Source organism: Crocuta crocuta, unplaced genomic scaffold (assembly GCF_008692635.1).
Source record: "Crocuta crocuta isolate KB4526 unplaced genomic scaffold, BGI_CrCroc_1.0 scaffold274, whole genome shotgun sequence".
Taxonomy (NCBI): domain Eukaryota; kingdom Metazoa; phylum Chordata; class Mammalia; order Carnivora; family Hyaenidae; genus Crocuta; species Crocuta crocuta.
Window position 1 is genome coordinate 4,432,885 of NW_027530222.1, and position 25,739 is coordinate 4,458,623.

The window sequence follows — 25,739 nt, forward strand, 5'->3', positions numbered from 1 at the left end:
TCCCTTTCCACTCAGAGCCCCTTTAATATTTCTTGCAGGGTTAGTTTGGTGGTCATGAACTTCTATAGTTTGTTTGTCTGGGAAACTCTTTATCTTGCCTTCTATTCTGAATGACAGCCTTGCTGGATAGAGTATTCTTGGCTGCAGGGCTTTTCCACTCAGCACTTTGAATATGTCATGTCACTTCCTTCTGGCTTGCCAAGTTTCTGTTGAGAACTCTGCGCTAGACTCATGGGTCTTCCCTTGTTGTTTTGTCTTGCTGTTTTTAGGTTTTTTCTTTATCACGATATTTTGCAAATTTAATTACCATATGTATCAATGTTGGCATGCTTTTGGTTATGTTGATGGACATTCTTTGTGCCTCCTGGATCTGGGTGTCTGTATCTTTCTCCAATTTAAGAAAGTTTTCTGCCCCCTTTTCCTATGATTTCCTCAAATAAGTTTTCTGCTCCCTTTTCTCTCTCTTCTTCTGGGACTTCTATAATATGAATGTCATTATGTTTGATGGAGTCCCTGAGTTCCCTGAGTCTATTCCCCAGTTCCATACTTCTTTCCGTCTTTTGTTCATCTTCATTATTTTACATTATTTTGTCATCTAGGTCACTAATTCATTCCTCTGCCTCCTCTAGTCTGTTGTTCACTACATCAGTTGTGTTTCCAGTCTTGTTTATTGCACCTTCATCTCTGAGTGATTCTTTCTTAACTATTTTATCTCTGTGGTAAAGGCCTCACTCATGCATTCCATTCTTTTCTCAAGCCCAGTGAGTATCCTTATGATTGTTGCTTTACATTCTCCATCAGGCATGTCCATTTTGTCTGTTTCACTTAGATCTCTGGCCATGACCTTATCATGTTCTATCATTTGGGATGAATTCCTCCATCTTTGCATTTTGTCTCAGTCTTCTTCGTTATGTTAGAAAAGCCAGTTATATTTGTTGCTCCTGAAAGTAATGGTTTTATAAGAAAAGGCCACATAAGGCCCAGGGTTGGTGCTTCAAGGAACATCTCCAGTGTGTGCTCTGCTGTTGTGTTTTGGTTGCTCTATCCTTCAGGCCAGTCATCTGTAGAGCATCTTCTAGACTTCTGTGGGCAGTGTTTGGTCCCTGGCCTGCGTGTGGCAAGTTTTAACTAAGTGTGCTCTGGTCTGCATATGAAATGATACCTGACACCATATCCACCAGAACTGAGGTTCTGTAGAACTCTCTGGTCAGGGAATGTGGTATGGGCAGAGTCTTGTGCTGGTCTTCTTGGGGAGGGGCCTGCCACCTTGGGACTGAAAGAAACTTGAATGAGAAGGGCAGACAGGCCACAGCAAAGGGGGATGGGTTTCATGTATGCAAGCTGGGCAGTCAGTGTCATGGCTGAGCTCCTTCCCTCTGGTGGCTCTGTAGTTATGCTGAGGGGCAGGGAAAGGAAATGGCTCTGGCTGGCTCCTTTCTTCCCTGAACTCTGCCTCTCAGAGATACACTCCAAGAAGACAGAATAATCTCCCCAATGTGGCCCCAAGCATTCTTTTTTTTTAATAGTTTATTGTCAAGTTGGTTTCCATATAACACCCAGTGCTCATCCCCACAAGTGCCTTCCTCCATCACCATAACCCCCCTTCCCCTCCCCCCATCCCCATCCATCCTCAGTTTGTTCTCGGCATTCAAGAGTCTCTCATAGTTTGCCTCCCTCCCTCTTCCCCACTATTTTGCCCCTTCTACTCCCCCATGGTTTTCCATTAAGTTCTTCCTAATCCTCCTATATGTGCAAACATATGGTNCTTTCGGGCTTTGTTAAAGATTAGTTGGCCATACATTTTTGGGTCCAGCTCTGAGTTCTCAATTCTATTCCATTGGTCTGTGTGTCTATTGTTGTGCTAATACCATACTGTCTTCATGATGACAGCTTTGTAGTAGAGGCTAAAGTCTGGGATGGTGATATCTCCCGAATTGGTTTTCTTCTTCAGTATTAACTTGGCTATTCGGGGTCTTTGTGGTTCCATACAAATTTTAGGATAGTTTGTTCTAGTTTTGAGAAGTATGCTGGTGCAATTTTGATTGGGATTTCATTGAATGTGTAGATTGCTTTGGGGAGTAATCACATTTTAACTATATTTATTCTTCCAATCCATGAGCATGGAATGTTTTTCCCTTTCTTTGTGTCTTTTTCAATTTCCTTCATATGTTTTCTATAGTTTTCATAATACAGATCTTTTATATCTTTGNTTGGGGTGCTCTTGTTGCTCTGCTTCTAGTTCTTTTAGGCGAGCTGTTAGACTTTGCACTTGCGTTTTTTCTAGTTTCTTGAAATAGGCCTGGAGGGCAATGTACTTTCTTCTTAGGACTGCCTTTGCTGCATCCCATAGAGTTTGGATTGTTGTATTTTCATCTTCATTTGTTTCCATATATTTTTAATTTCTTCTCTAATTGCTGATTGGCCCATTCATTCTTTAGTAGGGTGTTGTTTAACCTCTATGTTTTTGGAGGTTTTCCAGACTTCTTTCTGTGATTGATTTCAAGTTTCATAGCACTGTGATCTGAAAGTGTGCATGGTATGTTCTCAGTTCTTTTTTATTTATTGAGGGCTGCTCTGTGTCCCAGTATGTGATCTATCTTGGAGAATGTGCCATGTGAACTTGAGAAGAAAGGGAATTCCATGGCCTCAGTATGTAGGGTTCTAAATATATCTGTCAAATCCATCTCATCCAACGTGTCATTTAAGTCCATTGTGTCTTTATTGATTTTTCTGCCTAGTTGATCTGTCCATTGCTGTAAGTGGAGTATTAAAGTCCCCTGCTATTAGCACGTTCTTATCAATAAGAGTGTTTCTGTTTGTGATTAATTGTTTTCTGTATTTAGGTGCTCCCATTATTTGGTGCGTAGACATTTATAATTGTTAGCTCTTCCTGATGGATAGACCCTGTAATTATTATAAAATGCCCTTCTTCATCCCTTGTTACTGTCTTTGCTTTAAAGTCCAGTTTGTCTGATATAAGTATAGCTACTCCAGCTTTCTTTTGACTTCCCATAGCATGATGGATATTTCTCCATCCCCTTACTTTCAAGCTGAGGGTGTCTTCCTGTCTAACATGAGTTTTTGTAGAAAACAAATACATTGATTTTGGTTTTTTATCCATTCTGCTACCCTATGTCTTTTTATTGGGGCATTTAGTCCATTTACATTCAGTGTTATTATTGAAAAATATGGGTTTGAGTCATTGTGTCCTTAGTGGGATTCATGCTTGTGGTGGTGTCTCTAGCATATTGCGTTCCTTGCAACATTTCCTCAGAGAGTCCCCCTCAGAATTTCTTGTAGGACTGGTTTAGTGGTGATGAATTCTCTCAATTTTTGTTTATTTGGAAAGACTTTTATTTCTCCTTCTATTCTGAATGACAGGCTTGCTGGATAGAGGATTCTTGGCTGCATATTTTTTCTGTTCATCACATTGAAGATTTCCTGCCACTCCTTCTGGCCTGCCAAGTTTCAGTAGATAGGTCTGTCACCACTCTTTTAGGTTTTCCTGTATATTAGGGTCCTTTTCTCCCTAGCTGCTTTCAATATTCTCTTTGTCCTTATATTTTGCCAGTTTTACTATGATATGTCATGCAGAAGATCGATTCAAGTTTTGTCTAAGGGGAGTTCTCTGTGCCTCTTGAATTTCAACGTCTACTTCCCTCCCAGGTTGGGGTAGTTCTCTGCTATAATTTGTTCCAGGACTCCTTCAGCACGTTTCCCTCTCTCTTCCTTTTCTGGGATTCCTATGATATGGATATTGTTCCATTTGATTGTATCGCTGAGCTATTGCACTGTTCTTTCATGTTCCTGGATCAGTTTATCTCTCTTTTTCTCAACTTCCTCTTTCTCTATAATAGTGTCTTCTAAATCACTTATTCTCCTTTCTGCCTCTTCAGTCCATGCATTGGATGCTTCTGTTTATTATGTATCTCATTTATAGAATTTTTTAATTCATCACAACTATTTTTGAGCTCCACAGTCTTTGTAGCAATAGTTTCTCTGATGTCTTCCATGTTTTTTTCAAGCCCAGTGATTAATTTTATGACTATTGTTCTAAGTTCTTGTTCAGTTATGTTGCTTATATCTGTTTTGAGCAGTTCTTTAGCTGTCATTTCTTCCTGGAATTTCTTTGGAGGAGAGTTATTCTGTTTCATCATTTTGGTTATCTTTCTATCTCTTGTTAATTTTAAAAGCTTGTTGTGCCCTCTGCCCCTGCGGGTTCTCCTGTATTAAAGAGGACTCTTTGACTGTTCAGGGCCTATCTGTTCAGGAAGTGTTCTTTGAATGGTGTCTCTTGGTTTCTCTTGTTGAGAGTTTGGTTATTTTGTTTTCCTACTCGTAGTTGTATTTGGGACTCTCCACCAAGTGTACTTTGGCTTGTTTCTTGAGGTAGCCTGTTAGATTAGAATCTCCAGGTAGTCACTTCATCTTCCATCTTCTGATCCATTTTTCTTTTGCAAATGGCCACTTCATATAATCTTAATCTTTAAGCAGAATTCAAAATAGGTCCATCTTAGTTCCTTACAAAAGTTAGGGGAGGAATCACTAAAAGACCCACTTACAAGGCAGTTTCCTCTCTTCCTCTATTCAAAGTGAAGCGTGCTAAAAAGCCATTTCCTTTGTTTTCAGACCCCAAATCTGGAACAATTCTTGGAAAGCACATCCAAACAATTTTCATCACTCTTCTTCTTTAAATTGGTTTAATCCTTGAGCATATCAAGCTTCTCTCCAGGTGAGCAGTAGGAAGATTCGGTCACAGACTGTAGGGCCCCAAGCATTCTTCAGATCACTGGTACCACACTGTCTGTCGCTGGGTTGTCTGCCTGTCTTCTCTCTAAAGGAAGTGCAGTGCCCTCCAGGCTCTATCCCAGGGAAACTGCTAGACCTTTTAAACTCCAGGCTGTAAGCCTGGGTGGTTGCAAGAACTCACGAAACTCAGCCCCTCTTGTATGCAAGCCAATGGATAAACGCTCTCCTTGTGCATTCTCCTGTGGCCTCCTCTCTCTCTTGCCCTCTCTGTGACCATGGCTCCCTCCCCTCCCCCTCCATACTACCTGTAATCCATTTCTCCCCTAAACACATCTCCACACTTTCTACTTTCTTTGGTTTGCCCTTTTCTCTCCCTTTAGTTGTGGAATTTGTTCTGTCAGTCTTCAGGCCAATTTCGGGGTATTTAGTATGATTATATGATTTGGTAGTTCTCTAGTTGTGTTTCATGAGCTGAGATGAGCCTAGGGTACTGCTACTCCACTGTAATTTTACTGAACACTAACTTACATTCTTAAGAGGAAAATATTTAGCTGGGAGTTTGAGAAACCTTCCAAAGTGCCTTAACAATTCCATTTCTTAAGTGCCTTAAAAATTTATTTCTTCTAAAATACTGAGAAGTCCAGAAGTAAGCAATCCAGAGATAATATCATGGTCATAACACAAGAACCCAGGCTTATTGGTATCTTTTCAACCCACTAAACTTAGCATAAGATTGTTCTCCTTACTGCAACATGGCTTGGGGGGGATGGTAGGGTATTATAGTTTTTAAAAATATTTCCTGGAGAATTTATATGTCTCTCTTGTTAATTATGATTAGCCAATTTACTTGACAAAAAGAAACTATTTAAATGGCCATCTGGTTCCCAAAATATTTTTAATCTTTTAAAACTCTGGTTACTGTAAAACTCTATTGTTGTTTACCGTGGCCTTCTTTAGTGTGATTGAAACATAACATCAACATTAGGGCAGTTTTTGTCCAAATCTATGAGAATTTCAGTTTCCTTTTCTTCATCAGGATTTTTCTCACAGTGCCCTCAGAGAATGGAAAGTAACTATAGGAGAAAAAAGAAAAAGAATGAAAGAAATTGAGGAAGAAAGAAAATAGCTTTTTATCAAGATTGTTATTAAAATCTGAGAAACATGCTATATTCCTATATATCCAATGGCTTTAAACAAACTCCCTAATAACATCTAGAATAGTCTCTGATTAAAAACATCAAATCTGAATGCTGTGTTTGGGAAAAGGCAAGTGGAATAAAATCCTGCAACAATTTCCCTACTCTCCATGACGCTGGGTGATGTTTACCAACATCTTGCTTTGGTTTAATCTCCTTGCCTCTGACTTTTAGCTTACAAAATTGACCCCTATTTCAAAGAAAAGCTTGAAACTATAAAGTTGATTCCATAGCACCAATGGAAAAAGATGGCAAAAAATGGCAAGAATGCTCTAATAATAATGTTTTTTAAAATTAGATACCGCCAACTATGTAAATCATACATTCTTAGGATAAAAGCTGTTTTCCACAGAGGCAAACACGCTGCAGTTTCAACGAGCTGTCCCAGGTGCTGAACTTCTTCTACCTTTAATTCTCTTTGATTCAGTAAAGAAGCTCCGTCATTGTGCCCGGCCTAGTTATGCTATGAATACAGTATTGAATTCTATTAAAAAGATAAAACTCTTAAAATAAAACTCTAGCCATTACAAAAAATCTTTAAATCATTTTTAATGTTTATTTACTTATTTTGAGGAGGAGGACGGTCAGAGAAACAGGGAAAGAGAGAATCCCAAACAGGCTTTGCACTGTCACCACAGAGCCCCATGAGGGGCTCAATCTCACCAACCATGAGATCATGACATGAGCCTAAATCAAGAGCTGGACTTTTAACCAACTGAGTCACCCAGCCATCCCAAATTTTTTAAAAAGGAGGTTAAATTTACATTGGTTGTATATTTAGAAACAAAAGTAAGTCTGTCATTATTCATAGAGTATATCATTTTCCATGTAGGAATTCCAGAAGAATTGATAGTTAAGTATTACAACTAAAAAAATGAGCTCAGCAAAATTGCTGGATACAGTAAATACACAAAAACAACTGTGTGTTCATACAGCAGCAAACAAAATACTAATATATTATAGTTGAAACTGCAAAAAACATATAGTACCTAGGAATAAATCTTGAAAAATGTATAATATTCCTATGAAGAAAACTATAGCATATTAGTGAGGGGAATTAATAAAGACCTAAATAAATGGAAAGAGATCATATTCATGATGCATAAAACTCAGTTAAAGTCCCAGCTTCGTGTGTGTGTGTGTGTGTGTGTGTGTGTGTGTGTGTGCGTGCATCCAAACAGTAACAATCTGATTATAAAATTTGTACCAAAATGGCGAAGAACAGCTAGGACTCTATTTAAAGAGACAAGGTGGGAGGACTGGCTCTATTGAATATATGCCAATAAGAGACAAAAGCTACTGCTGATAAGGCACTGATTTGGCTAATACATAAAGAAACAGACTCATGGAACAAGAGAGAAAACACAGAAATACACACATGCCCACATATACTTGCATTAAGACAAAGAATGTGGGGGCAACTGGGTGGCTCAGTAGGTTGAGCATCCAACTCTTGATTTCAGCTCAGGTCATGATCCCAGGGTTGTGGGATTGAGCCCCACAACAGGTTCTGCAGTGGGCATGGTGCCTGCTTTAGATTCTCTTTCTCTCTCTCTGCCCCTCTCCCCAGATTTCTCTCTCTCTCTCTCAAAAAAAAAAAAAAGACAAACAATGCGGAAGTAGAAAAATGGCAATATAGATAAACCCGGCTTCCTTGCTCCTCCTCAAAGATCAACAATTGGACAGTTGTTTTTTTTTAAACAGTCATTTCTGGAAGATCTCCAGAGTTCACTTAAGAAGTTTAAGCAACAAAGTGGAACAAACAAAGAAAAAATTTGAAAAGAGAAAGCAGACATCTTCGTTTGGTCTTCATTATCCCATCTCACAAACCAGCATTGTTCAGCACCAAGAACTAACTTCCCAGCTAGAAAGAGTTCTCCCCAGGAAAGCAATACTGAAGTAAGCACCCAGCTTCTCCAGTCTCTCGGGGGCACTATGCAAAGATCCCACTCTGTTTTCACCCCTGCCAGACTGGCAAAGCTGAGACATAGGGAGCTGGTTAGGAAGAAGAAAAGCAGGAAGCTATTATTAACAGATACACAGTGAGAATAACTGGAGTTCAGAGAGACCTGCTCTGCAGACAAACTCAGCACATTTTGCCAACAAAGCCAATGGCCAGCATAACCACCACAGACCCAGATTTTGCCACTTTTCTGCCCCATAAATATTCATGTTTGCTAAAGCCAGTCATATGAGTCTCTCCGTGTTCCCTTCCACTTCTTTGCTGGTTCCCAGAAACCACACCAACAGTCATCCAAGCCCTCTATGGCTGTGTGAGTGGAAGAGGACACTCTAGATTCCCCCCACTGACTCTCATTGCCACGCTCATGCTCAAAGCCCCTCCAGCTGTGCACCTCCACACACTGACCTATCAGCCACATCCACTGCAACATGCATGCCCCAGGGAAAAGTGTACAGCCACAAGTGAGCACACCAACAGCGAAGGCCTTCACAGCTGCTTATGAGCCCAGATCAATCCTGCCATCCATCACTGGCCAGCATCACTGTGCCCACTTGTTGCTAGTCCCTTCAGTTGTGCATCGGCATGCCCCCATTCCAGGCCCCCCATCATCAACCTCCACTGCAATATGCAACCCAGAGGGAGGGTATACAGCCATGGGAGCACATACGAGCAGCCAGGGCCTCTACAGCTACCAATAAGTCCATAATTGACCTTGGTTATTGCCACCTCTTGACACTGCTTTGATTTTTGCAAATGATATTTGCAAATGACACATCTGATCAAGGGTTAGTATCTAAAATATATAAAAAACTTATAAAACACAACCCTTAAAAAACAAATGATGTAGGGCAAGATGGCAGAGAAGTAGGGAGCTCCATACTTGCACTCGCACCCATGCCTCACACGGAAAAGATCTGAAGCCATAGGACCCGTACAAAACACAAGAGATTGGGAGAAAAAGGAAGCAGAATCCACTGAGAAAGCCTTCTAACGTGAGTGCGAACTGGGGAAGATAAAATCGGGCCTGGATCAGAGACTGGAGGGATGGGGCAATCCCCCTCTGCGGGGAGTGAGAGGGGAAAAAGAGAGAGAGTCCGAAACAGAAAAACCTGCACTCGGGGAAAAACCTCTGCTCGGGGCATAGAAAGACCTTGCGCACAAAATAGCTGCGCACCAGGCCCCCACACTCCAGCTCGCCATGAGGGACTGCGCTCGCTCCCAGACTGCTTCTTTGACCCGGCTCCTGGCTGGCTGGGAGAAGCTACGAGCTTGCCACCAAGGCCCTCCTGGCGGGCTTGGACCCCTGGAGAGCCGCGCGCAGGCACCAGGCATCCGCGCTCCTGGCTGGCTGGAGCTCTAGAGGGAAGACAAAGAGCTAAAAACTGGGAGATTTGCCCGCAAATTCGGGTTTTGGGTGAAGAGACACAGAGGGACCTCAATTTCCTCACTCCCGCGGGCTCATCGCACCAGGCAGACAAGGCCCCCCGCCCCGCCCAGGCTCCCTAGCCCCACCCAGGGGAGAAGGGAGCAGTGGCTTCTGGCTCCACCCCCAGAGCTAGGCAGGAGGCTTGGAATTGCCCTGAGGGGGTTGCCAGGGGATTGCCTGTGGCAATTTCAGCGGGGCTCTTGGACTGGGATTTGGAGGCTGGGACTGGCCTGGGTTGAAAAGCGCAACAAATGTTGGCTGAGCCCCTGGCCCTGGGAGTTTACATGCCCATAAAAGCGAGGTGGAGTGCCGCCACTCTCCTCCCTACAACGGCCAAAGCAGAACTCCGCCTCACACATTGGATCACACCGCGCCCATCCCTGCTTCAGAGCTGCCCTCCTCCCCTTTTCCATTTTTTTTCTTCTTTTTTTCCCTTCCTTTTTTTTTTTTTTTTTTTTTTCTCCCCCAGAACACTGACCTGATTAACTCTGGTCACCGGCATGCTTAAACAATCACATTTAGTCCATTCTATAGATGTAAATTCTATACCTCCCGACCTTTTCATCTCTTTCTCTCAGGAGTAACTGACTATGTAGTTTATCTGGATAACGCCAGCATCCCTCTCTCACCTAACCAACCATACTCCACCCTTTAACTCTTTGAAAAAAGCTTCTTATCCCTTCTGCCTGTTCATTCTATTTCCAATTTTGCTTCATCCCCGCCCTGTGTTCTCTCTCGGTCTCTATGCTCTTCAACCAGCACTGCACACACCCGGCTATTTAATTGTAGCTGGGAAATCCGGTTATATGCTATAAACCGTTCTTTGTCCATTGGTATTCTTCTTTTTTCCTTTTCTTTTCTTCCTTTTGACCTTTTTATGTATTCTTTGATTTTCTATTATCTGCCTTCCCTCCACCATCTTTTCTCTTAACTTTTTCACTTTCCCTCTCTGTTTGCATGTTAGTCGGATTTGTTTGTGCGTTTGTGTGCCCCTGCTCCCTGTGTGTTTGTCAGTCTGTTTTCCTTTCCAGGGCTACCTCAAGAAAGAAGCCAAAGTACACATAGTGGAGAGGCCCAAATTACACTACGAGTAGGAAAACAAAATAACCAAGGTCTCAACAAGAGAGACCAAGAGACACCATTCAAAAAACACTCTCTGAAAGGATAGGCCCTGGACAGTCAAAGAGTCTTCTTGGATATAGCAGCACTCACAGGTGCAGAGAGCATAACAAGTCTTTAAAACTAAAAAGAGCCAGAAAGCTAACTAAAATGATGAAACGAAAAAGCTCTCCTCCAAAGAAATTCCAAGAAGAATTGACAGCTAATGAACTGCTCAAAACAGATAGAAGCAGCATAACTGAACAAGATTTTAGAATAATAATCATAAAATTAATAGCTGGGCTTGAAAAAATTTAGGTGACATCAAAGAAACTGGTTACAACAAAATGGAGAATATAAATAGGCATGAAGAATTAAAAAAAGGGATAAATGAGANTATCGAAATACAAGACTCAGAGGACCCCCCCTCAGACGTAATTGGAATTGACCTTCTGCATGACATTTCATAGTAAAAATGGCAAAATATAAGGACAAAGAGAAAATTTAGAAAGCAGCTAGGGAGAAAAGGGCCCTAACATACAAAAGCAAACCTATCAGAGTGGTGACAGACTTATCTACTGAAACCTGGCAGGCCAGAAAAGAATGGCAAGAGATCTTCAATGTGATGAACAGAAAAAANAAATGAAAATGAAAACACAACAATCCAAAATCTATGGGATGCGGTAAAGGCAGTACCAAAGGGAAAGTACATTGCACTCCAGGCCTATTTCAAGAAACTAGAAAGAGAGTAAGTGCAAAACCTAACAGCTCACCTAAAGGAACTAGACGCAGAGCAACAAGAATNTGACAATGAACTATTTGTAAACAAACAAACAAACAAATGATGTAATTAAAAATGGGCAGAAGACACGAATAGACATTTTTCCAAAGAAGACGTTGAGATGGCCAATGGAGACATGAAAAGATGCTCAACATTACTCATCATCAGGGAAATTTAAATCAAAGCTACCGTGAGATATTACCTCACACCTGTCAGAATGACTAAAATCAACAACACAAGAAAAAACAGGTGTCAGAGAGGATGCAGAGAAAAGGGAATCCTCTTACACTCTTGGCGCGAATGCAAACTGGTACAGCTACTGTGGAAAATAGAATGGACGTTCCTCAAAAAGTTAAAATGGAACTAACCTACGATCCAGCAAATGCACTACTATTTACCTCAGAATACAAAAATACTAATTCAATGGGGTACACACACCCCAATGTTTATAGCAGTATTATTTATAATGGCAAAATTATGGAGAATCCCCAAATGTCCACTGACAGACAAATGGATAAAGAAAAGACATGTATATATACAATGGAATATTACTTAGCCATCAAAAGGAATGAAATCTTGCCATTTGCAATAATGTGGTTGGAGCTGGAGCATATCATGCTAAGTGAAATAAGTCAGTTCGGGAAAAACAAATACATATGATTTTATTTATATGTGGAATTGAAGAAACAAACAAACAAAAAAACAATTAAAGAGGAAGAAAAGAGGAAAACCAGGAAGAGGACTCTTATCTACAGGGAATAAACTGAAGGCTATTGTAGAGGAGATAGGTGGGGGGATGGGGAAAACTGGAAATGATGATTAAGGAGTGAACTGACTTGTGGTGAGCACCAAGTGTCGTATGTAAGTGTTGAAGCACTGTTTTTAACACCTGACACTAAAATTACATGTATGGTAACTAAACGGCATTTAAACAAAAACTTAAAATATAAAAAATAACATAAAGGGGGTAGTAAAAGGAGTAAAAAGGGAGAGTTTTCACACAAAAAATATGTAAATTATCTATACACTTCTGGAAAAGATTCTACTTTACTATTAATTTTTTTAATAGTAAAAAAATATTTTTGAGAAAGAGAACATGGCAGAGGAGCAGAGAGAGGACACAGAGGATCTGAAGTGGGCTCTGTGCTGACAGCAGAGAGCCCGATGCAGGGCTCAAACTCAGAAAGCATGAGATCATGACCTGAGCCTAAGTTGGATGCTTAACTGATTAAGCCACCCAGGTGGCCCCTTTATTATTAATTTTTAAGTGCAATATAAATAGCTGTAAGTGCAAAACTATAACAAACTATAGTTAAAATGTAACACATCTTCTACTTAAATGAGAATTTTTGAAAATGATAATATTGTCTGAGATATGATAAAAGAGCTCTGATATATTATTATTAAAAAGTAATATAGACAATATTATGTCTATATTATGTCCTGGGTGACTGAAGATGAAAAGAGGCCTAGTATAGTTTTTCCTGAAGAAGAAAGCCAATTTACTCTATTCAGTACTGGCTTCTCTGCCATTTTTCTATTGAAATACTGGTTTTACTGCACGGAGTTACCAATGTTAACCTATAAATGATTAAAAGGTGCAGACCATGGAGCATTCTACTTATTTCCACGTGAATTCTTCATATTTCTTGGCTTTCGAATGTTCACTTTCCACAAATTTTCTATGACTATGTATCCTTGTAAATCCAGTCATATAATTTCCTCCCACTGACCTGTACAAATACAATGGCTTATTGTGAATAATAAAAAGAGGAAGCTAATCTCACGAACCCAGGTGGATACACTGGCTTCTTTATTTTTGAACCTCTAGCCAAAGAAGTTAAACAATGCCAGAAAGACCAGTAACACCAAGTCTTGGAAAAAATCTAGGAGGTGCATTTTGGAGATATTTATACCGTCTAACCACCAGTGAACCAAGCTCTGCATCTTGGGCTTAGTTTGTGAGTACATTTCCCGACGCCAACTTGAATATGGCTCACCATAATGTCAGAGATGTGAGATGCTTTCTTCAAGTTGGGTCCTTGCCTCCCCTACACATTTAGATTGACCCCCGGGAATGGAGTAGAGTTAAAGCTCATTAACCTCCATGGCAGTTTTGTGAGGCGAGTCCTTTTTTAGGCGATGCATACACTTGGAAGGTATGCAGACTTAAGGCTGGCGGGCCCCACAGAGCTCTGAATTACCTTGAACATGTTGCTGGCAGAAGTGGCTCCGGCCCACACCTATCAATAGTTCCTTTAAATGTAAATAGACAAAATTCTCCAATTAAAAGACTTAGGGTTCCTGGATGGATAAAGAACAAGACCTACCAATATACTGCCTACAAGAAGCTTACTTCAGAAGTCAGGACACACACAGACTGAATGTGAAGGGATGGAAATAGATATTCCACACAAATGGAACCCAACAAAAGCTGGTGTAGCTATAGTCATATCAATGACATAAGACAGACAGAAAAAGACAAACACCCTATGACTTCACTTATATGTGAAATATAAAATATAAAGCAAATAAAACAAAACCTCTAATTATAGATACAGAAAGCAGACTTGTGTTTGCTAGAGGGTAGTTACTTGGTGGGGGAGAGCAAAATGGGTAGAGAAGTTAATAAGTACAAACTTCCAGCTGTAAAATAAATAACGGGGATGTAGTATACAGCATGAAAAATATGGTCAATAATATTGTATTAACTTTGTAAACTGACAGACAGTAACTAGATCTACTGTAGTGACCATTTTGCAATGTATATGAATATCAAATCACTATGTTGTACACCTGAAATTAATATAATATTGTCTGTCAATTATACTTCAATAAATGTTTTTAAAAAGAACAACATAAAGGCAGGACAGATGCTGGGAAGTTGCCAAAGTAGTAGGACCCTACGCTCATTCTACCCCACATTTACAACTAAATACCACTTACATCTGAGTGAATAAACTGAAGAGTGATCTGAAGACTCACAGAAAAATTTCCACAACTAAATATAGAGAAGAAACTGTATTGCAGAGTTTAGAAGAGCAGAAACATGATCAGAAGTTGCCCACAAGAGTGAGGAAGCTGCAAGCACAATGATGAAAAGCATCAAGGAGCCCACACAGGGAAAATAAATCCCCATAAGGTCTGGCAACGAAAGCTAGAAAGGGCTGAGTTCTGTGTTTGTATAACCTGCGGGCCTTGGAGCCTGGAGTTTTAAAAGGCTGCTGACTCAGCACTGGGTGAACCAGGAGGCCTGGTGATAATTGGGTCCCCACTCTTAAAGAGATGACAGCCAGGGGAGAGGCAAGAGAATCAACAGTTTGCACAGTGTCTGGGCAAATATAAGGGAGCTCTATTTGTAAGGATTTCAGAGAAGCTAGGGGGCTTCTCCAGGAACGATACAGCTGACTGGTGCCATTTGCCTCCCCTGCACCCAGCATAAACACAGAGCCACCTGCCACAGGTGGTGCTGACCAGACAATTGCTACCTAACCTGCTAGCAGTGTGCCTAACTCAGAATGAGTTCTCTTGAGGACTGGCCCACGGCAAGCCTACTGGCCCCAGCCCTGAGCTCAGGGTGAATTTTTTAATGTGGTGCATGCCCTGCTCGGCAGCTCTTCACCTCTGTGCACGGAAACCACGTCCAGCTGCTGTGGCCCCCTGGCCTCCACCACCGCCACACACATGCACTGCACCACCACCTGCTGCCACTAATGCAGCTGAGCTTGGGAGGAGCTGACAGAACTAGCAGCTCAATGCAAATTTTGATAAAACCGCTACCCTACCCCCAAGCTTTCCTACAGCCATACTCCCTCAGAGCTGGCTGGCCTGCATCTCAGTAACACCACAGAGAGCAAGCACAGCCTAAAGCAGGCAGTCAGTGAAGAATTCTGGACTTAAAGGAAAAATGACTCAGACACAATAGCAAGAAGCAGGCAACATACATCAGAGACTCCCCTGAAGTGCAAAGTTCTGGTGAACAGGGGACAGTGCATCACGGGGCACCACAGGACCTCTTCTTCATAAAAGTCACTACTTTTAAGAGCAGAAGACATAGATGACTTTCCCAGCACCCCAAAAAAGACATAGAGAGGTAAAAAAAAAAAAAGAGAGAGAGAGAGAGAAAGAAACAGAAGAATTTGTCCTAAGTGAAAGAACAGAACAAAATCACAGGAAGAGATCTAAGTGAAACAGAAACAAGAAGTAGGCCTGATGGAGAATTTAAAGTACTGATCATAAAGATATTCACTAGACTTCAGAAAAGGGTGGAGGACATCAGTTAGACCTTTGACAAGGAGATAAAAAATAACATATCAGAGATGAAGAACTCAATAACTGAAATTAAAAATGTACTACATGGAATAAATAGTAGGCTACAGGAAGCAGAGGAATGCATTAGTGTCCTGAAAGACAGAGTAATGGAAAGCAATCAAGCTGAAAAGGGGAGAGACAAATAGTGCATAGTGACAGTATACTTAAAGAACTTAGTGACTCTATCAAGTGTAATCAATATTAGCATTATAGGGATCCCAGAAGGAGAAGATAAAGAGGAGCATAATATATCTGAATAAATAATGGCTGAAAACTTCCAGAATCTGGGCAGGAAAATAGAGATCCAGATTTAGTAGCCACAGAGATCCCCCAACAAATACAGCCCAAGGAGGTCCACACAAAGATACACAGTAATTAAAATAGCAAAAATAAAACCAATGATAAAGAAAGAATTTTAAAGGTCACAAGAGGAAAGAAGACAGTAACTTACAAAGGAAACTTCATAAGACTATTAGCTGATTTTTCAGCAAAAATTCACAAGCCAGAAGGGAGTGGCATTATATATTCCAAGTGTTAAAAGAAAAACATCTGCAGCCAAGAGTGCTGTATCCATTAAAGCTATCATTAAGAATAGAAGGAGAAATTAAGAGTTTTTCAGACAAACAAAAACTAAAGGAGATCATGACCACTAACCAGCTGTACAAGACATATTAAAGGGCACCCTTTGAGTGAAAAGACCATAAGAGTATATAAAAAGTAAAAAACACACAAGCAGTAAAAATAAGTATTTCTGTAAAAATCACTCAAGAGATTTATAAATAAAAGGATGTAAAATATGATGTCAAATATCAGAAACATGGAGTGGAGACAAGTAAATTAAAAGTTCAAAATTAAGTGACCATCAGCTTAATATAGGCTAACCATATGCAGATCTTATATATAAAAATGAATGGAAACCATAAACCAAAAAAACAATAATAGATATGTAAAAAATAAAGAGAAAGGAATTCAAGTTTATCAGTAAAGAAAGCCACCAAGCCATAAAAGAGAGAAAGGGAGGAAAAGATCAGAAAAAAAGTACTACAAAACCAACCACAAAACATATAACACAATGGCAATAAATGCATATCTACCAAAAAATACATTAAAGGTAAAGGGACTAAATGTCCCAATCAAAAGACATAGGATGACAGAGTATATAAAACAACAAGACCCATCCATATGCTTCCTATAAGAGACTCATTTCAGACCTAAAGAAGACCCTTACATATTGAAAATAAGGACATGAAAAAAAAATGAATAAAGTAAAATAAAATAAAATAAAGAAAATAAGAGCAGAGAAAAGCATTTATCATGTAAATGGACATCAAAAGAAAGCCGGAGTAGCAATACTTACATCAGACAAATTGACCTTAAAAACTGTATGAAGAGATGAAGAAAGGTACTATATCATAATAGAGATGATGATCCAACAAGAAGATATAACAATTGTAAATATTTACTTATTTATTTATTTATTTATTTTTGACAGAGACAGAGCTTGAGCTGGGGAGGTGCAGAGAGAGGGAGACACAGAATCTGAAGTAGGCTCCAGGCTCTGAGCTGTCAGCACAGAGCCTGATGTGAGACTTGAACCCATGAACTGTGAGATCATGACCTGAGCGAAGTCAAATGTTTAACTGACTGAGCCACCCAGGCGGCCCTACAATTGTAAATATTTACTCACCCAGCATGGGACCCCAAAATATATAAAACAATTATTAACCAAAAAAATGGAACAAATTGATGATAATACAATAGTAGTAGGGAACTTTAACACCCACTAACATCAATGGACAGATCATCAAGTCTGAAAAATCAACATAAAATCAACAAGGAAAACAGTAGCTTGAAATGACCTACTGGACCAAATGGGCTTAACAGATATATTCAGAACATTCTATCCTAAAACAGCAGAATAACATTATTTTCAAGTGCACACGGAATAATCTCCAGAATAGTTGGCATATTAGACCACAAAACCAGACTCAACAAATCCTACCATACATCTTTCCTGACTACAACACTTTAAAACTAGAAGTCAACCATAGGAAAAATATTTGGAAAGACCACAAATACATGCAAGAAAAACAATACGCTACGAACAATGAAGGGGTCAGGGCGCCTGGGCGGCTCAGTCAGTTGAGAATCTGACTTCGGCTCAGGTCATGATCTCACAGTTGGTGAGTTCAAGCCCCACATTGGGCTCTGTGCTGATGGCTCGGAGCCAGGAGCCTGCTTTGAATTCTGTGTACCTCTCTCTCTGCTCCTCCCCCACTCATTTTGTGTCTCTCTGTCTCAAAAATAAATAAACATTAAAAAAATTTAAACAATGAATGGGTCAACTAGGAAATCAAAGAACAAATAAAAAATACACAAAATCAAATAAAAATGAAAACACAATGGTCCAAAACCTTTGGGATACAGAAAAAGTGGTTCCAAGAGGGAAGTATAGAGGAATACATGCGTATCCCAAGAAACAATAAAAATCTCAAATAAAACCCAACCTTACACCTAAAGGAGCTAGAAAAAGACCAACAAATCAATATCCAAAACCAGTAGAAGGAGGGGAATAATACAGATCAGAACAGAAATAAATGATATAGAAACTAAAAATACAGTAGAACAGATCAATGAAATATTTCCAAATAGTCAATAAGTGTGTGGGTTTTTTTTTTTTTTTGGTTGATTGGTTGCCTGTCCTACAAGAAATGCTAAAGGGAGTCCTTCAAGCTAAAAGACAATAGACAATTAGACAATTAAGAATGCTAGCAAAGGTAATTACATAGGTAAATATAAAACTCAGTATCAGTGAATTTTTAGTTTGTAATTTCATTTTTTTCCATGAGATTTCCAAAAAATACATAAAACAATTTTATGAACTTAAGTTAGTGGGCACACAATGTATAAATACATAACTGTGATAATAAAAATGAAAAGAGGGGGGAAGGTAAGCATATAGGAGCAAAGCCTATGTATTCTATTGAAACTAAGTTGGTATTATTTAAACTACAATGTTATATATAAGATGTTCATTGTAATCCACAGGCAAGCACCAAGAAAATAACTTGAAATTTTATACCAAAAGAAACAAGAGCAGAATCCAAAATGATACACTAGAAAATACTGAAAATAAAAGAAGATAGCTATGAAAGAACTGAAGAATAAAGAATACTTAAGGCATATAAAAAATGAATTGTAAAATGACAGAAGGAAGCCCACATTATTACTAATTACCAGAAATATAAATGGATTAAACTCTTCAAATAAAAGGCAGAAATTAGAAGAATGGATTTTAGGGGCGCCTGGGTGGCTTAGTTGGTTAAGCGTCCGACTGTCGCTTAGGTCATGATCTCGCGGTTCGTGGGTTCGAGCCCCGCGTCGGGCTCTGTGCTGACTGCCAGCTCAGAGCCTGGAGCCTGCTTCAGTCTGTGACTCCTTCTCTCTCTGACCCTCCCCTGCTCACGCTGTCTCTCTCTCTCTCTCTCCTAGAAATAAATAAAAATATTTTTAAAAAAAAGAAAAAGAAATAAATAAAAAATATTAAAAAAAAAAGAAGAATGGATTTTAAAAATGATCCAACTGTATCCTGTACATAAGAGATTTACATTAGGTCTAAAGATACAAACAGGTTAAAAACTATAACCATGCAAACAGTAACCAAAAGAGAGTTGAGGTAGTTATATTAATATCAAGCAGGGGCGCCTGAGTGCCTCACTTTTTTAAGCGCCTGACTTTGGCTTAGGTTATGATCTCCAGTTTGTTAAGCACCTGACTTTGGCTCCTGAGTTCAAGCCCCGCATCAGACTCTCTACTGTCAGCACAAAGCCCACTCCAGATCCTCTCTCTCTCTCTCTGCCTTCCCTGCCTCTCTCTCTAAAAAAATACAAATGTTTTTTTAAAAACAGACAAAATAGCCTTTAAGACAAAAATTGTTTTGAGAGATACAGAAGGGCATTAGATATTGATAAAAGAATTAATCCATAAAGATACAACATATGTGCACTTAAAATGGAGCCCCAAAATATCTGAAATAAAAACTGACAGGTTGAAGGGAGAATTACACACTTCAGAATAACAACTTCTGACATCAACACCACACTTTTGTTTTGTCAAAGACTTCTAGATTTATTTTTATTTTTATTTTTTTTACAAATAGTTTATTGTCAAGTTGGTTTCCATATAACACTGAGTGCTCATCCCCACAAGTGCCGTCCTCCATGCCCATCTCCCCCCCCTCACACCCGNCTTGCTTTTGGGGATAACACCACACTTTAAATAATGACTGGGAGAACCAGACAAAAGATAAACAAAGAAATAGAACCTATGCAAAACACCACAAATCAACTTGACCCAACAAATATTATAAAACACTCGACTCAACAATAGCAGAATACGCATTCTTCTCAAGTACACATGGAACATGGAACATTCTCTAGGATAGGCCATATTTGGTAACAAAAATGTCTCAATAAATTTAAAAAGACTTAATTACACAAAGTATTTTCTCCAACTGAAGAGAATAAAGCTAAAACTCAATAGCAGTTGGGGCGCCTGGGTGGCTTAGTCGGTTAAGCATCTGACTTTATTTCTGCTCAAGTCATGACCTCTTGGTTCATGAGATCAAGCTCCTTATCAGACTCCACTTTAAATGTGGAGTCTGACTGGGATTCTTTGTCTCCCTCTCTCTCTCTCTGTCTGTCCCCCCCTTCGTGTCTCCTGTCTCAAAATAAATAAATAAACAATAAAAATTAAAATAAATAATCAATGGCAGGAAAAACAGGAACACTCATAAATATATGATAAAACACCATAATCCTAAATAACCAATGAATTAAAGAAGAAATCACAATGGAAATTAAGAAAAACTTTAAGATGAATAAAAACAAAAACACAACATACCCAAACTCATAGAATGCTGCTAAAGAAGAACTCAGAGGGAAATTTATAGCTATAATCACCTACACTAGAAAAAAGAGAAACATCTCAAATCAATAATCTAATCTTCCACCTTAAGGAAACAGAATAAAAAGAGTGAACAACCTCAAAGCTAGCAGAAGGAAGGCAAGAATAAAGCTTATGGATAAACAAAATAGAGAAGGGAGAAACAATGGTTCTTTGAAAAGATCAATAAAATTGACAAACCTTTAGCTAGCCTGACCCGGAGAAGACAAAGAGAAAAGACTCAAATTCCTAAAATTAAAAAAAAAAAATGTAACAGGATATCACTAACAATCTTACAAAAATAAAAAATTAAGAGAATTCTATAAACAACTGTCTGCCAATAAATTCAACAACTTAGATGAAAAGAACAAATTCCTAAAATCACAGAAACCTCCAAAATTGACTCAAGAAGAGAAAGACAATCTGCATAGGACTATAACAGGGAAAAAGATTGAGTCAGCAATCAAAATACTTCCAACAAAGAAAAGCCCAGGGTCAGATGGTTTCATTGGTGAATTTTTATTAATGTTTATAGAATTAACACCAATTCTCCTCAAGCCCGTCCAAAACATTCATTCTATGAGGCCAGTATTGCCCTAATGTCAATGCCAGACAGATAAAAGAAAAATGCAAAATCCCTAATGACTAGAGATGCAAGATCCTCAACAGAAAACTAGCAAACCAAATCCAGCCACGTAGTAAAAGGATTATAGAGTTAAGATGGCAGAGTATTAGGGGGACCCTATGCTTGCTTTTTCCCTCAAACACAGCTAGATAAATACTAAGTCATTCAGAACACCCAAGTAATCAATCTTAGGACTAAGAAAACAAACTGCAAAACCAGAGAGACAAACGTGACCAGATCATGGAAGGTAGGAGGTGCTGAGAAGTGATTTGGGGGACAAAAGAATCATAGGTGCTGTGCAGAGGGGGAGCACTAATCACAGATAGAATAGAGTGTGTGTACCATGCAGGAAATTGTACAAGAAGAGCACTTCCCTAAAACCAGTGACTGGGAAAATGAGAGAGGCTAATTATCACAAGTTTTTATCAGCAGCAGCAGAGCTCAAAGTCTAAAGTTTTAGAAGTCCGTGCCATGACCGGGGTCTAACATGGTGGGCTTAGTTGTGCTCCTGCAGAGGATGGCAGAGGCCCAGGAGCAGACAGCATCGTCTCAGGATCCCCTGGATGCACCAGGATAAACCGTTCCCTTTCTTGGAGTTCATTTGGGAGAGGTGTCACTGCCTTTCAGAGGACAAAAGACCCAGCAGGCACCATTGAGCTGCTGAGGGCAGCTAACCTATGTGGGATGTCTGCTGTGCTTTACCATATATTCTGAGCCCATGCACAGTCCTATGGCTGCTTTTCTGGGGCAAAGCAGCATCAGCCACAACATGGCAAGAACCTCCCTCAGAGGATCAGTATGGGTCCACGGCACATTGTGTCCCTAAAATTTGAAGTTCTGAAACCCAGCCACATGCCTGAGATAAAACACAGGAGCACTGTACTGCTGGAATGATAGATGGCTAATAAACAGACAGGGTGAAGGCAGGGATCTGACAGACCCCTGGGACACAAGAGGGGATATTGTTCACTCTTCTATGAGGCTTTCTTAAATACTAGCAAACGTGAACTCCCCTCTCCAAGGACCAGAGTGGGTGAATGCCATTTTTTCACCCCTCCCATCAGCACAGATGGACTTCAGAGAGAAACACAATGCCCATAGTGAAGGTCTGAGCCACTTACACCAGGCCCTGCCCTTCTGCACTCTGCAGGTGTTTTTTTCTTTTTATTCTCCTTCTCCTTCTTCTTCTTCTTCTTTTTTTTTTTTGGCTTGTTTTTTACTAAGGTCAAGAGTGCCTGAGAGCCCATGTGGCAGTAGACCCCTACCCCAGAAGACCGGCCCAAACCCCCTGCATGTAGCAAGTCTACAAATCATAGAGTGCTTCCAAGCTTAAGTTCTAGAAGGAAGTAGGATCCAGCCATTTTTTAACAAGAATTCCAAAACACACCTAGTTAAAACTCACCACACACAGGTCCACAGGTCCACAATTGGACTAGGTCCAAACACTCCACTCTGCAGGCAAAGAGAAACTCTGCAAAGGACTTCCCTGAGGGAAAGAGAAGCCAAACTACAACATCAAAGTGCACACACCATACACTAAAAACACTTCCTGGAGTGCCAGGCTCTGTACAGTATATGATCTCTTCTTAGTATAGCCATTACCCTCAGGAGCAGGAAATGTAACAGGGCTTCCTAAAATACAGAAGACAGAGCTAGACAAAATGCCGAGATGGAGGAATTCATCCCCTAAAAAACAAGAGGTCATGATCAGGTATCTAATCAAAACAGACATAAGTAATATGCCTGAAACAGAATTTAAAACAACAGTTATAAGAATACTAGCCAGGCTTGAGAAAGGCATAAAAAACTTTAGGAGTCCCTTACTGCAGAGATAAAAGACATAAAAATTGGTCAGTCTAGGGGCTCCTGGGTGGCTTAGTCGGTTAAGCGTCCGACTTTTGCTTCGGTCATGATCTCGTGGTTCATAGGTTCGAGCGCCGTGTCGGGCTCTGTGCTGACTGCCAGCTCAGAGCCTGGAGCCTGTTTCGGAGTCTGTATCTCCCTCTCTCTCTGACCCTCCCTTGCTCATGCTGTCTCTCTCTCTCCTAGAAATAAATAAAAAAAATTAAAGAAAAAAATTGGTCAGTCTAAAATTAAAAATGCTATAACCAAGACGCAAAACAGACTAAATGTAATGACAACAATGATGGAAGAAGCAGATGAATGAATCAGTTAAATAGAAGATAAAATTATGAGGGGTGGAAATGAAGCTGAAAACAAGAAGGAAAGAAAATTATTGAATAAAGAGTTTAGACTTAGGGAACTCAGTGACTCGATAAGTGTAATAACATTTGTATAATAGGAGTCTCAGAAGAAGAAGGGGAAAAGGGAGCACAAGGTTTATTTCAGCAGATCATAGCTGAAAACTTCCCTAATCTGGGGAAGGAAACAGACACCAAAATCCAGGAGGCATAGAGAACTCCCATCAAAATCAACAAAACCACCCAGACACATTATACTAAAATTTCCAAAATACAGAGATAAGGAAAGAATCCTGAAAGCAGCAAGGGGAAAAAAGTTCTTAACCTAAAAGGGAAAACAAATGAAATTTGCAGCAGATTTCTTCACAAAAACTTGGCAGGGAAAAAGGGAGTGGTATGATATATTCAATGTCCTGTATGGGAAAAATTTGCAGCCAAGAACACTTTATCCAGCAAGGCTAACACTCAGAATAGAAGGAGAAATAAAAAGTTTCCCAAACTAAACCTAAAGGAGTTCATAACCACTAAACCAGTCCTTCAAGAATATTAAAGGGGACTCTCTGAGTGGGAATGAAAGACCAAAAACAACAAAGACTAGAAAGGGACAGAGAAGATCTCCAGAAACACTAATTATACAGGTAATACAATTGCACTAAATCCATGTCTATCAATAACCACTCTAATGTAAATGGATTAAATGCTCCAATCAAAAGACCTTGGATAGAAAAACAAGATTCATCTATATGCTGCCTACAAGAGGCTCATTTTAGACCTAAAGATATCTACAGATTGAAAGGAGGAGATGGAGAAACATTTCTCAGGAAAATGGATGTCAAAAGAAAGTGGGAGTAGTCATACTTATATCAGACAAACTAGATTGTAAACCAAAGACTGTAACAAGAGATGAAGAAGGGCAATAGGTCATAATTAAGGGGTCTATCTATCAAGGATATCTAACAATTGTAAATATTTATGCCTCCAGCTTTCTCAAGTTTCTCACCCAAACATTAGAAGTCAATTAATAACAAATGTAAAGAAACTCATTGATAATACAATAATAAATAAATAAATAATAATAAATAAATAAACTGGGGACTTTATCACCCCACTTAAAGAAATAGATCATCTAAGCATAAAATCAACAAGGAAACAATGGTTATGAATGATATACTTACCCAGATGGATTTAACAGATATATTCATAACATTTCAACATAAAGCAGCAGAATACACATTCTTTTCAAAAGCACATGGAACATTCTCCAGAATAGATCCCATACTGGGTCATAAATCAGGCCTCAAAAAGTAGAGAAAGACTAAGATAATACCATGCATATTTTCTGACCACAATGCTATGAAACTTGAAGCCAACCATATGAAAAATTTGGAAAAGCCATACACAAATCAATGAAACAGAATAGAAAAGCCAGAAATAACCCCCCAATTATATGGTCAACTAATGTTTCACAAGCAGAAAAGAATATCCAATGGGAAAAAGACAGTCTCTTCAACAAACAGTGTTAGGAAAACTGGAGAGCTACATGCAAAAGAATGAAACTGAACCACTTTCTTACACCATACACAAAAATAAATTCAAAATGGATGAGAGATCTAAATGTGAGACCAAAAGAAAAACACTAAAATCCTAGAGAAGAACACAGGTAGTGACTTCTTTGGCATCAGTCATAGCAACTTCTTACTAGACATATCTCCTGAGGCAAGGGAAATGAAAGCAAAAATAAACTATTGGGACTTCATTAAAATAAAATACTTTCAAAAAGAAAAGAAAATAATCAACAAAACTGAAGGCAGCCTGTGGAATGGGAGAAGATATTTATAAATGCTATATCAGATAAAGGGTTAGTATCCAAAATTTATAAAGAACTTATCAAACTCAACATCCAAAAAACAAAACAGAACAAAACAAACAAACAAACAAACAAAAAACCCAAAGAATCCAGTGAAGAAATGGGAAGAAGACATGAATAGACACTTTTCTAAAAAAGACATATAGATGCTTAAAATCGACATGAAAAGATGCTTAATATCACTCACCATCAGGCAAATATAAATCAAAACCACAAAGAGATACCACCTCACATTTGTCAGAATGGCTTAATATTAACAACTTAGGAAACAGCAGGGGTTGGTGAGGATAGAGAAAGGGGAACTCTTTTGCACTATTGATGGCAATGCAAATGGGTGCAGCTACTGTGGAAAAAAGAATGTAAGTTCCTCAAAGAGTTAAAAATAGAACCACCCAGCAATTGCACTACTAGGTATTTATATAAAGGATACAAAACTACTGATTCAAAATGGCACATGCACCCCAGTGTTTATAGCAGCATTATTAACAATAGCCAAATTATGGGAAGAGCTCAAATGTCCATCAACTGATGAATGGATAAAGAAGATGTGGTATACATATATAACAGAATATTACATA

At 39.3% G+C, this 25,739-nt stretch overlaps 1 pseudogene; it reads right to left on the reverse strand.

The window, feature by feature from the left end:
* Positions 1-12,830: 12,830 nt before the first annotated feature.
* On the reverse strand, positions 12,831-13,426 carry LOC144232708 (MICOS complex subunit MIC26 pseudogene; annotated as a pseudogene).
* Positions 13,427-25,739: the final 12,313 nt, after the last annotated feature.